The following is a 13,031-nucleotide window of genomic DNA, read 5'->3' on the forward strand; positions in this document are numbered from 1 at the left end:
TTACAAGAAGGGGCAAGGCACATGGAGTGGGGGGTTAACTTTGTCTCACAGGTCAGATTACAATGAAGTGAAAAAGCAGATCCTCCAAGTGTCCCTATTTTCCAGGGACAGTCCCAGATTTACAGAAGTCAAGCTGATTTCTGATTTGATCCTGGAATTTCCCCCTTTTCCTTAGGACGTCCCTATTTTCGTTGGAGAACTGGGCGTGAGATACACGTAGTAAAAAAACAACCAGAGATTTAATGAGGTAGCATGTGCAACAAGGAAGCTGGCAGCCACCTAGTGGGTGCCACACAAAAAACTGGCTGCATGGAGTTATCCAACCCCTAAGCAGCCCTGTACAGTGGTACCTCGGGTTGCATACACTCCAGGTTACATACGCTTCAGGTTACAGACTCCACTAACCCAGAAATAGTGCTTCAGGTTAAGAACTTTGCTTCAGGATGAGAACAGAAATCGTGCTCCAGCGGCACAGTGGCAGCAGGAGGCCCCATTAGCTAAAGTGGTGCTTCAGGTTAAGAACAGTTGCAGGTTAAGTATGGACCTCTGGAACAAATTAAGTACTTAACCTGAGGTACAACAGTATAGAGAAGTTTTTTAAAAATGTGTAATGCTTTATTATGTTTTTTATATGTTGGAAGCCACCCAGAGTGGTTGGGGAAACCCTGTCAGATAGATGGGGTATAAATAAAAATTATTATCATTATTATTATTAATGATGGAGGGTATGAGATCAACAAGGTCAGGGTGATATCCAGGAATACTCTGCTACAGAGCACACCAGGCCATGTGTTGTTGTTCTTCAGACACTCATCCTGGAAGAACAAAACTTCAAAAGGGAAACTTTTACAATGGTCACATGCGTACCATACATTTAAATCATATGGCTCCTACTGCCCCAGGAATCCTGGGAATTGTAGTTTATTAAGGGTGCTGGAGAATTATAGCTACATTGGGTATAGACTACAGTTCCCAATAGGCTTTGGGGAAAGCCATGTGTTTTAAATGTATGGTGTGGATATTTGGAGAAGTTGACATGAGATAACTCTTTGCCCATAAGAAACCAAATGCCTTGTACTTCCACCGTTATACTGTGTACATCTATACTGTATTCGGCAGCCTTTGCTTCTAAGGTCCAGACAAATAACTAGTTTCTAAGGCACTGTCAGAAGAAGGCCCCCCAAGGCAACAGCTCCGCTGTCTCTCGCTCTTCTCTGTCACAATAAAAACTGAATTAAAAAGGAAATGGCACAAGGACATGCTGAGGACACATTATTCTCACAGTAAGAGTCATCTAGGCTACTCAGCAGCCTTCAGAAAGGAAAGGAAAGAGAGGACTCCATGTCGCTGAAATCCAGAGTGCTCATTTGTTATAGAGGCACGCTTGTGTCGGCAGGGGAGAGGTATCAAAACACGTCAGGAGTGGTGCACAACAAACACCCACTGAACTTTCCATTTGAAATGCGGCGCACACTGACCACAACTGGTGCACCTGCATCACGGAGCAACAGCTTTTGGCTGAGGCAGGAGATTGATTTTGCGATAGCGCCAGGCCCTGAAGCCGCCATTGTGGGTGGGACAACATGTGCTATTTCTAACCGTGGCAGGAAAAGTGCCTGATCACCGAAGCCCCACGCTGCAACGAAACATGCCCTGTGGTAACCACTGCTTGAGAGAAACCGCCCCACAAGCAAATGTCAAGCCACATCCTGTTGTGCGCATGAATTCCTCGCTTGCTTATTTTCTTAAAGGGGACGTTTTCGAGGTTGGCTAAGCAAATGACCCAATTTCTACAGGTCCGTCTAAAACATTGTTTCCCAACCTTGGGTCTCCAGCTCTTTTTGGACTACAATTCCCATCATCCCTGACCAATGGTCTTGCTAGCTAGGGATGATGGGAGTTGTAGTCCAAAAGGAGCTGAAGACCCAAAGTTGGGAAACAGCGATCTAAAACATCCTTGTTGCAAAAGCTCATGATGCTTCTCAGTTTGGTGTTTCTAGGTGACTTTAAAAGCACGTTGGGCACAAGCGACATGCACCTTGAAGAAGAGAGAACTTTGGTGGGCACAACTTGTCATTCAGGGGCAAGGATTTTCCACCTTTAAGGACCCCTGACCATTAGGTCCAGTCGTGGCCGACCCTGGGGTTGCGGCGCTCATCTCGCTTTATTGGCCGAGGGAGCCGGCGTATAGCTTCTGGGTCATGTGGCCAGCATGACTAAGCCGCTTCTGGCGAACCAGAGCAGCGCACGGAAACGCCGTTTACCTTCCTGCCGGAGTGGTACCTATTTATCTACTTGCACTTTGACGCGCTTTTGAACTGCTAGGTTGGCAGGAGCAGGGACCGAGCACCGGGAGCTCACCCCGTCACGGGGATTTGAACCACCGACCTTCTGATTGGCAAGTCCTAGGCTCTGTGGTTTAACCCACAGCGCCACCCGCGTCCACTGTTAATCGGTAGCAAAACATTGTATTCGCCCAACACTCTTGCTTTCATGATGTCATAATGCCTTTATTTCAAAAGCATTAAATCTATATTTAGCTAAAACAACCCTTGCCCTCCCTGCTAGCAAGCAGTCACAAGAAAACATATAGCCTCTCTTTGGAAAAAGACATTCACAACATGGCCTTAGTTTGGATCTGAAGTATTTTGACGCAACAGTTTATGCGAGGAAACACAGGAGTCTCAGCAAAAAGGATTCGGCGACTTTACTAAAAAACGTATCATGTTGGCTGCGGCTCGATCTCTGCACAAGAGTGATGCATAAGGCTCCTTGAAAATCAATAGTACTTTAAGGTTGGAAGACTAAGCATATGTATTTCCTAGTAAACATAGTTAAAAGTGGCGTGAAAGGCAAGGAACTTACTAAAATAAAGCATTTAATTTTTTTAAGTGTTTTTATTGAAAAGTTTTGGCATAAAAATACAATAAGAATCAAGCTAGCTTATAGAACAAGAATATTAAAAAAGCCGAAAGATAAAAAGTAAGAGGGGGGGGAATACTTATATGGCCGTTTTCCATATTTATATCATGTATATACTGACATTTATCCCTATGCAGAGAGGTAGACCTTCCCATCTTCCACCTGCTTTTCCCCCAGCCTCTCACCCTGGGAGATCCTTTCTACCCTACAGGGACACCCCCACAAACTGTCCCTTGCCTTTGTGTGTCCTCCTCAGTCCAAGGTAAAGGACTTCTCCCCCCCCCCAAAAGCTTTTTATAAATGTTTCCAATGCAAAATAATAAAGCATTTAAGAGAACCAAAGAGAGATGATTTACTGACTGACCCTAAGCAACTGTTTTTTGTTTTAAGAAAATGCTACTTTGGACTTCCGAGGTTGAGAGTATCCATCTTCCCTTCTGTCTTCATGGAGTTCACTCAGCTCAGGATAGATGCCCCCAGGTAAAACGTGCCTATGGTGCCAACTGTCATGGAACAGGAAACAGAACAGAGCAGATTGTTACTTCTGGGCTAAATGCACCAGAATAATGAAAGATCTGGGGGGGGGGGGGTCACAGAGTGGTTTTCCGCAGGGAAAAGCAACACAACAAGAAGTATGGATTAGCCTGTGGTGTTTAAAGGCTAAACAGAGTGAATTCAGTGCTGGGTCACAGCGGAAGAATCCGTATGTCACATTTTCAAAAGAAATTGGTGGGCCCAGGGCGGAAAGAATCAACACTGTACTTTACCTTTTTTCTTAGTTTTAATCCCATCACAAAGGCTCCATACAAGGTGCTCTTGAGAATGAGAAGAATATACACCAGTTCCCCAAGATAGGCTTCCTTGAGATACGACTCTAAAAATCAAGGGTGGGAAAGAAATGTGAATGATCACAAGGTCATCTACAGACGGTGGAGGTAGAACATGGCCACCATGACTACAACTCCCATCATCCACCCTGCTAGCTGTGGATGATGGGAGTTGTAGTCCAAAAGCAGCTGGAGGCCCAAGTTTGGGAAACCCTGGCCAAAAGTCACCCAAGCTAGTAGCCATCACCACATCTTGTGGCAGCAAAGTCCACAGTTTAACTCCCCCCCCCCCATGATATATATATATTTGTACAAATAGTACCTAATATACCATTCCGCCCCCCCCCCCAAGAAATATTCCATACTACAATGCATTTTTATACATGATTTTCCCTAATTGAAGCATTTTTGGGTGCCCTTTCCCATAAAGTATGCTTCCTTCATGTGTGCCTTTTTTCGATGGAGAACGTCAACATAAAATTCAGAAAAGTGAGACAGCTGCATTTCTGTCTGCATGCTGGTTCAGGAAAATCTTCCTTTAGTTTGAGATGATATTGGGCACTTAAAGGTGGCTGGGAAATACCCAGTCTAGGCTGTTCAGTCTAGGGTTACCTGAGTCACAACCATAAGTTTCACTTGTCTATGGAGCCAATCAAATATAAGGAGGAAGAAATTTAGATGAAGTTCAGATAAAGCTTGGCCAGCTTCAAGGAACAGCTTGTGTTTGTGCACCGGCTTATATTCAGACAGCACAATTTTCAGGGTTACATATTAAAACAGCACACAAGGCTCTGCATGAAGCAAGCAACTAACCCAGAGAACAAGTATTGGCAATTTCTATTTGTGTAGCTTTTGACTGGAGGAACGGAGGTTATTAGATGATCAGATCTGTCAATGGGCAAAGAAACATGGATCAAAATGCAGGCATCTGCCTATCTACAGTTGCTGCGCTAATATTGTATCCCAACCAGGATCAGGGTCAAAACCAAGGGTTCAGACTGGGGTCAAAGCTTTCTGAATAAGAGGGGAGCAGGTGCTTTCTTGCAGGTTCTAGGGCCATTTTGGAAACAGCAGGGGAGGTCTACAGAGGACTGCTTGGAACATCCTCAAGCCTTGCTACACCTGCCTTCCCTGCTTATTCCTGAAGAATGGGGCTATTATTCTTCTCTTGCAGTGCTGGAGGCCATGCAACTAGAGCTACAGGCAATCTACAGTTGCCCTCATCTGCTCTGAGACTTCTGCTGGGGGTTGGGGTAACAATATTGCTTTCCCTTCACCATGTTGGAAGCCCAGGATGATGACATGCCTGTATGAGTGCCCTGGAGGCTATCAGTAGGTGAGATGACGTTTATCATGGACTGTGTTATGTACTGAGTTGAATAGGATCCAAAATGCAGCAGTCTGATTGGTCCTAGAACAATAGGATCCAAAATGCAGCAGCCTGATTGGTCCTAGAACAATAGGATTCAGAATGCAGCAGTCTGATTGGTTCTAGAATAATGCAGCAGTATGTTTGGTCTGCAGGAGCCACCCAATCCAGCTCCAGGTGGAAGTGAATCCACAACCTGATTGGCCACAGGAGAATCCCGGAATTAGCCAATCACGTGCAGCCCATTGTGTAAATAATGTATATAAAGCAGATATTTGGGGGGAACTGTCATTCCTCCTCACCACTATGAGCTGAATAAAGAGCATGAAATCCACTCTCGACTCCGAGTATATTTCAGACTGGCTGTGCCAAAACGTTTTGGAGCAGAACCAAGAGGTCCCCCTGCTGCCCAGTCACACTGAACTCAGAAGTAATCAAACCTACACAGGTAACCTCCTGTCTTCATGTACAGATCGTCATCCTCCCTAAACAGGGAGTACACTGAAGTCAATGGGACTTAATTCCGACCATGTTTATTGCAAGCGCTGTTAGGTAGAAGACATGTTGGCAGAAGAGCTCTAGCTCACTGGTAGGGCATCTGATACAAAGCTCCCAAGGTTCAAACCTTGGCATCTCTAGGTAGGGCTGTGAGAGACCTTTGTAGAAATCCTGTACAGTTGCTGCCAGCCAGTGCTGACAAACTGAACTAGGTGAGCTATGGTCTGGCTCAGTATAAGGGAGGTTTCTTGTGTTTTTATTTCCATTGAAATTCCAACATTGAAAGCACAAGGTAATTTGGGTTTACCTCTTGCAGCCTCGCTGCCGCCACCACAATCTGAAAGCAGAAAGAGGAGAAGACACATTAGCTATCCTTAGAGCTGGAAAAACTGAAAGTAGACAGGGAAAGTGACAGGTGGGCATGTGGGGTGGAGGTGGGGGGTGTACTATTTCCAAAGCAAGGCTTTAAAAACCCAAATGTGCATGTACTTCTCCTGAATGTCCCCAGAGGTTGTGTGTAAAAAAAAGGGGGGGGGGGAAATAATGAGCAATATATTGATAGCAAAATGATCTTTGCCCCCCTTGCAAAAAGCAGGAATAGACTCTTCCTTGAATATTGGCATCAGAAGATTTGGCTAGGTGTGAAAACAGCCACAATTTCTTGAGTACGTTTAGGGAAACTACATGCTATTTGGAAATCCATTGAGGATCAGTTGGTAGAATAAGACAAATGCAATGAAAGATAGATAGATAGATAGATAGATAGATAGATAGATAGATAGATAGATGATAGATAGATAGATTCTTTATTGTCATTACACAAGTGCAACATTGCACAAGTGCAACGAAATTGGATGCCATCCCTTAAAAAACAACAAAAGCAAAACAACAACAACAACCAAACAAACCACATTCCAGCCACTCCATGAAGGAGTTCATCAACAAATGTTTGAATATAATAGAACACATTACTAGGAAAATGTATTAGAGATGAGGAATGGTTTGCGGTCAAGTGGATCTGGGAGCATGTACAGTGGTACCTCAGGTTACATACGCTTCATGTTACATATTCTTCAGGTTACAGACTCCGCTAATCCAGAAATAGTACCTCAGGTTAAGAACTTTGCTTCAGGATGAGAACAGAAATCGTGTTCCGGTGGCATGGCAGCAACAGGAGGCCCCATTAGCTAAAGTGGTGCTTCAGGTTAAGAACAGTTTCAGGTTAAGAACAGACCTCTGGAACGAATTAAGTACTTAACCAGAGGTACCACTGTAAATAAAACTTTTTAAAAATGTGACCAGGACTGTGTATGGTGCAAAACTACAGGAACGCATAGAGAATGTGGTGGCTTGTGGTAGATTTCACCTTCTTGGGAATCTGAACTCCCTAGTCTTTAGGGCAGTCTTTGCTAACCTGCTTTTCACTTACCTGCACCATTTATGTCATCCTCATAGTCTGTGGAACCTTCTGTATCGTGGAAACTGACTCTGCACACAAACTTATTATCTGCATTCTGCCACTCTTCCTTTGTGATTCTTAAACGGCTGGTCATTGAATAGCGCTTCGTGGTTTTGTCATATACTGGGTCCTCTGTCTTTACCCCAGCAGTTCTCTTCTCGTTATTCACGGTCCAGCTCAGGGCGACATGATCTGGGAAGAAATCGGTGACTAAACACACAATGGTGGCTTTCTCCTTTTCGTCGACCTCCTGCCTGGGCGGGGCAAATATGGTCACTTGAGGGGGGCTGACATCTTGGTCGGCTTCTGGAAGAGAAAGGAACAAGGTATACAGAGATGATATACCTCCTTGACCTTCAGTTGGCTATTTTGCCACTTTCAACGACATCACTTTCAACTTGCACGTGAAAACAGGCCATTGTGGATTTGACTTCTCCCTTGATGTCACTTGAAACTAGGGATGTGCAAATCGGTCCATGGTGGTGTCCCCAGTTGCCCCATTTTTCCAATCTTATGTTAACTTCTCCACATTTCAGCATCCGTTTGAGATTTATTTTAAAGTAAGCATGAAAAATTCCAACTCTAAATAGACACATGTGAACTGAATGAACTTTATTACTGTCACAGATCAGGATAAAAACAAAAAAACCCAAACAAAAAGCAAAAAACCTATAAATAAAATAGCAGTTAGGATTTTTTTTTTTAACCGATAATTGTTAGAGCAAATAAGGACAAAGAAACAAGCATCGGATAAAACATCTGAATAAAATACTAGATTAAACACGGATAATGAATGGGTAAAAACTGATAATTAAAACAGATAAGAACTAAAAACAAATAAAAACACGCAGTTAAGACAACTGTAAGAGCATAAGAACTAAAAGACTCACAGTTAAAACAACTATAAGAGGCTGCAGAGTAGAAGCCCCTGAAATAGAGGACACTCACAACATTAGAAACTGATGTGCAAATATGGTTAAAACAGACAATTAAAACAATGTACAATAATAAATTTAGAAACAATGTACAACAATAAACTATCCCAAGGAGTTGACTCAGAGTCACCCATGGAACCAAGTTTATTAAATTTGTGAGGTCCATGCCTTTACACAAAATACCATAAAACATTATTAAAAGATAAACAATAAAATTATAAAAATAAGCTAAAATTCAAGCCATGCTGTCCCAGCAAGGAATCGAGTTTGGGGATTTTCATACCGGACTATTTTGAGTTGGCCGATGGTCTGCGCCTACAGATTTGTACCCAGAATCTGGCGACTATCCAGGTCATCTTCTGATCTTTGCCTAATAGCAAAAGGTCAAATTTTTGCTTTTGTGGGAGGTTGGCGAGCCTCACCAGTGTACACATTTTTGCCTGCTACACAAATCTTTCCCTTAATAGAATGCATGGTTGTATGTTGTTTTTATCTGTGTTTTTGGAGAAGGACAAATTTCGGAAGGTGTCTGTGTTTCAGTTCTCATATTGTTTCAGAAAGAGCAAAGTAGGCAGAATTGCCTTCAAATGCAAGCTGCATAGAATTTATAGCCCAACCCTATTAAACACAGCACTTTTTAATGGTGTGACTTCACAGAGTCAGCTGCTAATCACCGTGTGTTGAGGAATCAAGTAATGAGAGGATCAAGAGGTAGGGATTGGGGGTGAAATTCAATTAAGTTTGCATTTAAAGGCGAACCTACCAAATTCACACTTTCTGAAGCATGATGTGAATTAAAACACACACCAGCCTTCAAAACCCACACTTCTCTGAATTCTGCTATGCAGTTCTTCGGCCTAGCGATCTGTGCAAAAATACTAACGTAAAGTGTGCATGGAAATGCATATATTAATGAAAGTAACATGCAAAAAACACGTATATTACATGGAATTGCATACGAATTGGAATTCTAGGAAGCCCTATTCAGATGGCATCATTTCTGTGGGTAATCTACATGCAGAGGGCATGGGGACTGGAGAGAGGTCGGCTTGTGCTTGAAACCAATAAAATCACATGAGCATCATATTCACAAGAGTTTGGGTTTACTGCAGCTTCCTGTTGAGTTCGTGGCTAACTATAATGTGTGAAATGTCTCTTACAATCTTCCTGCATACAAGACTTGTGTCTGAATCCCGAGTCAGGGCTTCTATTGAATTCTGCCCCTACCTGCTGTACAAGGAGGCCACAAATATTGATTGAGGTTGAATCCTGACAAGACTGAAGTACTGTTTTGGGGGGACAGGGGGCGGGCAGGTGTGGGGGACTCCCTGGTCCTGAATGGGGTAACTGTGCCCCTGAAGGACCAGGTGCACAGCCTGGGAGTCATTTTGGACTCACAGCTGTCCATGGAGGCGCAGGTCAATTCTGTGTCCAGGGCGGCTGTCTACCAGCTCCATCTGGTATGCAGGCTGAGACCCCACCTGCCCGCGGACTGTCTTGCCAGAGTGGTGCATGCTCTAGTTATCTCCCGCTTGGACTACTGCAATGCGCTTTACGTGGGGGCTACCTTTGAAGGTGACCCAGAAACTGCAATTAATCCAGAATGCGGCAGCTAGACTGGTGACTGGGAGTGGCTGCCGGGACCACATAACACCAGTTCTGAGAGATCTGCATTGGCTCCCAGTACATTTCCAAGCACAATTCAAAGTGTTGGTGCTGACCTATAAAACCCTAAACGGCCTTGGTCCTGTATACCTGAAGGAGCGTCTCCACCCCCATCGTTCAGCCTGGACACTGAGGTCCAGCACCAAGGGCCTTCTGGTGGTTCCCTCATTGCGAGAAATGAGGTTACAGGGAACCAGACAGAGGGCCTTCTCAGTAGTGGCACCCGCCCTGTGGAACGCCCTCCCTTCAGATGTGAAGGAAATAAGCAGCTATCTTCTTTTTAAAAGACATCTGAAGGCAGCCCTGTTTAGGGAAGTTTTTAATATTTAATGCTGAATTGTTTTTAACACTTGATTGGAAGCTGCCCAGAGTGGCTGGGGAAACTCAGCCAGATGGGTGGGGTATAAATAAATTATTATTATTATTATTATTTAATTGTTGTTGGAGGATCAGCGCCTACTTTCAATATGTAGAGCATACATTATGGATAGAGCTTGGCCATATTCTTTGAAGGTGGAAATTGTGGCCACACAAACTTTGTTCCATCTAGCCCATTAGAGCTACTAAAGAACTTAGGCAGAGCCCTCTCCTCCTAACCCAGACCCCTGAGGTCCTTTTGGTTATGCCAGGAGGGTGAACTTTGAGCTAAGGGCTTTCCACACTTCTGGAGACAGCAAAGAGCTAATCCGAGTATGTGGTGCGTGTGTTTTTAAAGGTGTTCTGAAGACAACTAATGGCCAGCATTAATATTATTTGTATTGTGTTCTCTCTAAATCCAGAAATGACTACGTAGGAAATGTGCAGCACAATGCTATGCACATTTACTCAGAAGTAAATCCCATTTAGCTCAGTGGAACTTACAAACTTCGGTCGCCAGCTGTTTTTGGACTACAACTCCCATCATCCCTAGCTAGCAGAACCAGTGGCCAGGGATGATGGGAACCGTAGTCCAAAAACAACCGGAGACCCAAGTTTGGGAAACCTTGCTCTAAATGATGAGTTTGTTTTCAGTTCCGGGTTTGATAGCTTAAATCTTTCAAATGAAGTGTCATGGGTAGGCAAACTAAGGCCCGGGGGCCAGATCCGGCCCAATTGCCTTCTCAATCCAGCCTGCGGATGGTCCAGGAATCAGCCTGTTTTTACATGAGTAGAATGTGTCCTTTTATTTAAAATGCACCTATGGGTTATGTGGGGGGCATAGGAATTCATTTCTTTATTTTTTACAAAATATAGTCCGGCCCCCCCACAAGGTCTGAGGGACAGTGGACTGGCCCTCTGCTGAAAAAGTTTGCTGACTAGATCCTGCCATTATGGTTTTGGTTGCAATAATGCTACCCGCCCCGGTGCCAGGAATGAGCAGACCATCCATACTTTGCCAAGTTAAAAAGCAAGAATGCAATGCAATGTGGAGCTGAAAACTCATTTGCACCAATTCACAAGCTTGTCTATGTGTGCGTGCGTGCCTATGTGGACCTAGTCATAACACTGTCCATTTCAAAGACTAATTTTGCTAATATTAAATAGCTTCATCTTTTATTGAAGGGGAGGAGAACAGAGCTCCTATTTGTGCAAGGGGAAAATATTTCATGCAATGGTTTCAGAGTTACCAAAATCCCCAGTTTTGCATTTTTGAGCCATAAAAATAATTGTGTACGAGAGAGAGGGGAGGGGTGGGGGAGATAAGAAATACATGACTTTAGTCCACATTTTCTCCAATTTTCTTGCTCCTGATATCATTGTGGAACAAGAATTTCCTCCTCCCCACCCCACTCGTAATTGCCTCTGGTGAAACAGAACCTGCAAATATTCGAAACAAGCTTTTAAAACCCAGCAAATTGTGTTAGAGGGAAACGTTAGATGAGCACGCACATCACAAACACCAGTCCCTCTTTCAAACTACTTGCCGGTGCTCTGAAAAGAAGCAGACACTCTAATCTGTCTCCGGCGAGATTCATGCGCCTATGCATGGTGACTAAGAAATTCACCTTATTTCAGTTGGACTTGAAACGGGACACCGAATATTAGTATTAAGTCCAAACCTTATACCCCTGCCCTCTGCACATACAAACAGGCAAAAGTTCCACCAGAACCACCAACTTACAGCCAAGACCATACCTAAGACGGTGAGTCTGGTTCCACTTCCAAAGTGAAGTTCATATGCAGAGCACAGAGGTGCAAGGCACTACGAAAATCATTTGTCTTCTTCTCTAGGCAGCAAACCAGTGCTTTTTTCCTTGGGGGGGGGACGCAGACCCCTAAACATTTTATGAATCTTTGTACTTTTGTCCATTTACTGTACTCCCCCCCCCAATTTGAACTATAAAATTGTGATTTTTTTTTCTTGAGTCAAAATGAGAGTACCCCAAACATCCATATGTTCTTTTACCACCTCGAGAACTAGGCCAATGTGGAACTCCAGAAGTAGCTATTGACCCTACAACTAGTTTTCCTCCTCCAGAAACTACGACCAGTGTGGTGTAGAAATCCAGTGAGGTGTCGTGGTTAGATTGTTGCTCGACATGGACCTGGGAGACCAGGGTTCAAATGGTTACTCGGCCACTTGGAACCCACTGGGCGACCTTGGGCCCATCTCAGTCTCTCCGCCTAACCTTAACTCACAGGGTGCTGTGAAGATAAAATGGGGTTGTGGGAGAATCATGTATACCATATTGAGCTTCTCACAAGAATGGCAGGCTATAAAATGATAGCTGTTGAGCCTGAAACTAGAAGTTAAATGGTTATGCATTCATGGTTAAATGGCTCTCCTCAAGGAGCCCTGTTCCCTGCCGGATCATAGCAGCTGTGGTGAGCTGTGTGCCAATGTGGTCCCTCCAGGACTGCAGGAGTGGAGGAAATGGTTAATTTCCACCCACCTACCGCTGCTGCAATCCCAGTAATTATCATTCTCTCCCAGCTGCTGCTGCCTGTATTTTTAAATGCTTGCATGTTAAATGCAGAGATATCCTTAACACCACAACTCACTTGGCCCTAATTCTGCCCATTTTTCTTTTTCCTTTCTTCATATCCACCAGAGTTAGGTCCTGAAGCCAAAACCAGATCCCAGAGCTCAGCCAAGGCACAAGATAAAGTGTTGCTTTGCCTTCTCCTGATATCATTTTTTTTTTGTACAGTTCATGGTGTGTTTTTTTAAGTCAATGTTTTCTCAGGTTCAAATCCATGCAATCCCTGGTTCAAATCCCACATCAGCCATGAACTCATGGGTGCTTTATAACTGTAAGCTATAATAATTTTGATTATTGTTGTTATTCTCACAAGGGACCTTTTTCCTGAATGGGTTTGTATCGTACTTTGAATTGTGGCCACCATGCATTTTGCAATTTTAGTTCCTCTGTGCC

The 13,031-nt window shown here is 43.8% G+C and overlaps 1 gene segment (V, D, J or C); it reads right to left on the reverse strand.

Moving 5' to 3' along the window:
- Positions 1-2,866: 2,866 nt before the first annotated feature.
- Positions 2,867-13,031, reverse strand: part of LOC309360131 (T-cell receptor beta-2 chain C region-like) — a 53,033-nt gene continuing 42,868 nt past the window's right edge. The window contains exons 4-7 of the C gene segment in view: positions 7,046-7,381; positions 5,924-5,953; positions 3,690-3,796; positions 2,867-3,425 (exon numbers count right to left, since the gene is read on the reverse strand).

Source organism: Podarcis melisellensis, assembly GCF_964234715.1.
Source record: "Podarcis melisellensis genome assembly, chromosome: 17".
In the NCBI taxonomy this organism is placed as follows: domain Eukaryota; kingdom Metazoa; phylum Chordata; class Lepidosauria; order Squamata; family Lacertidae; genus Podarcis; species Podarcis melisellensis.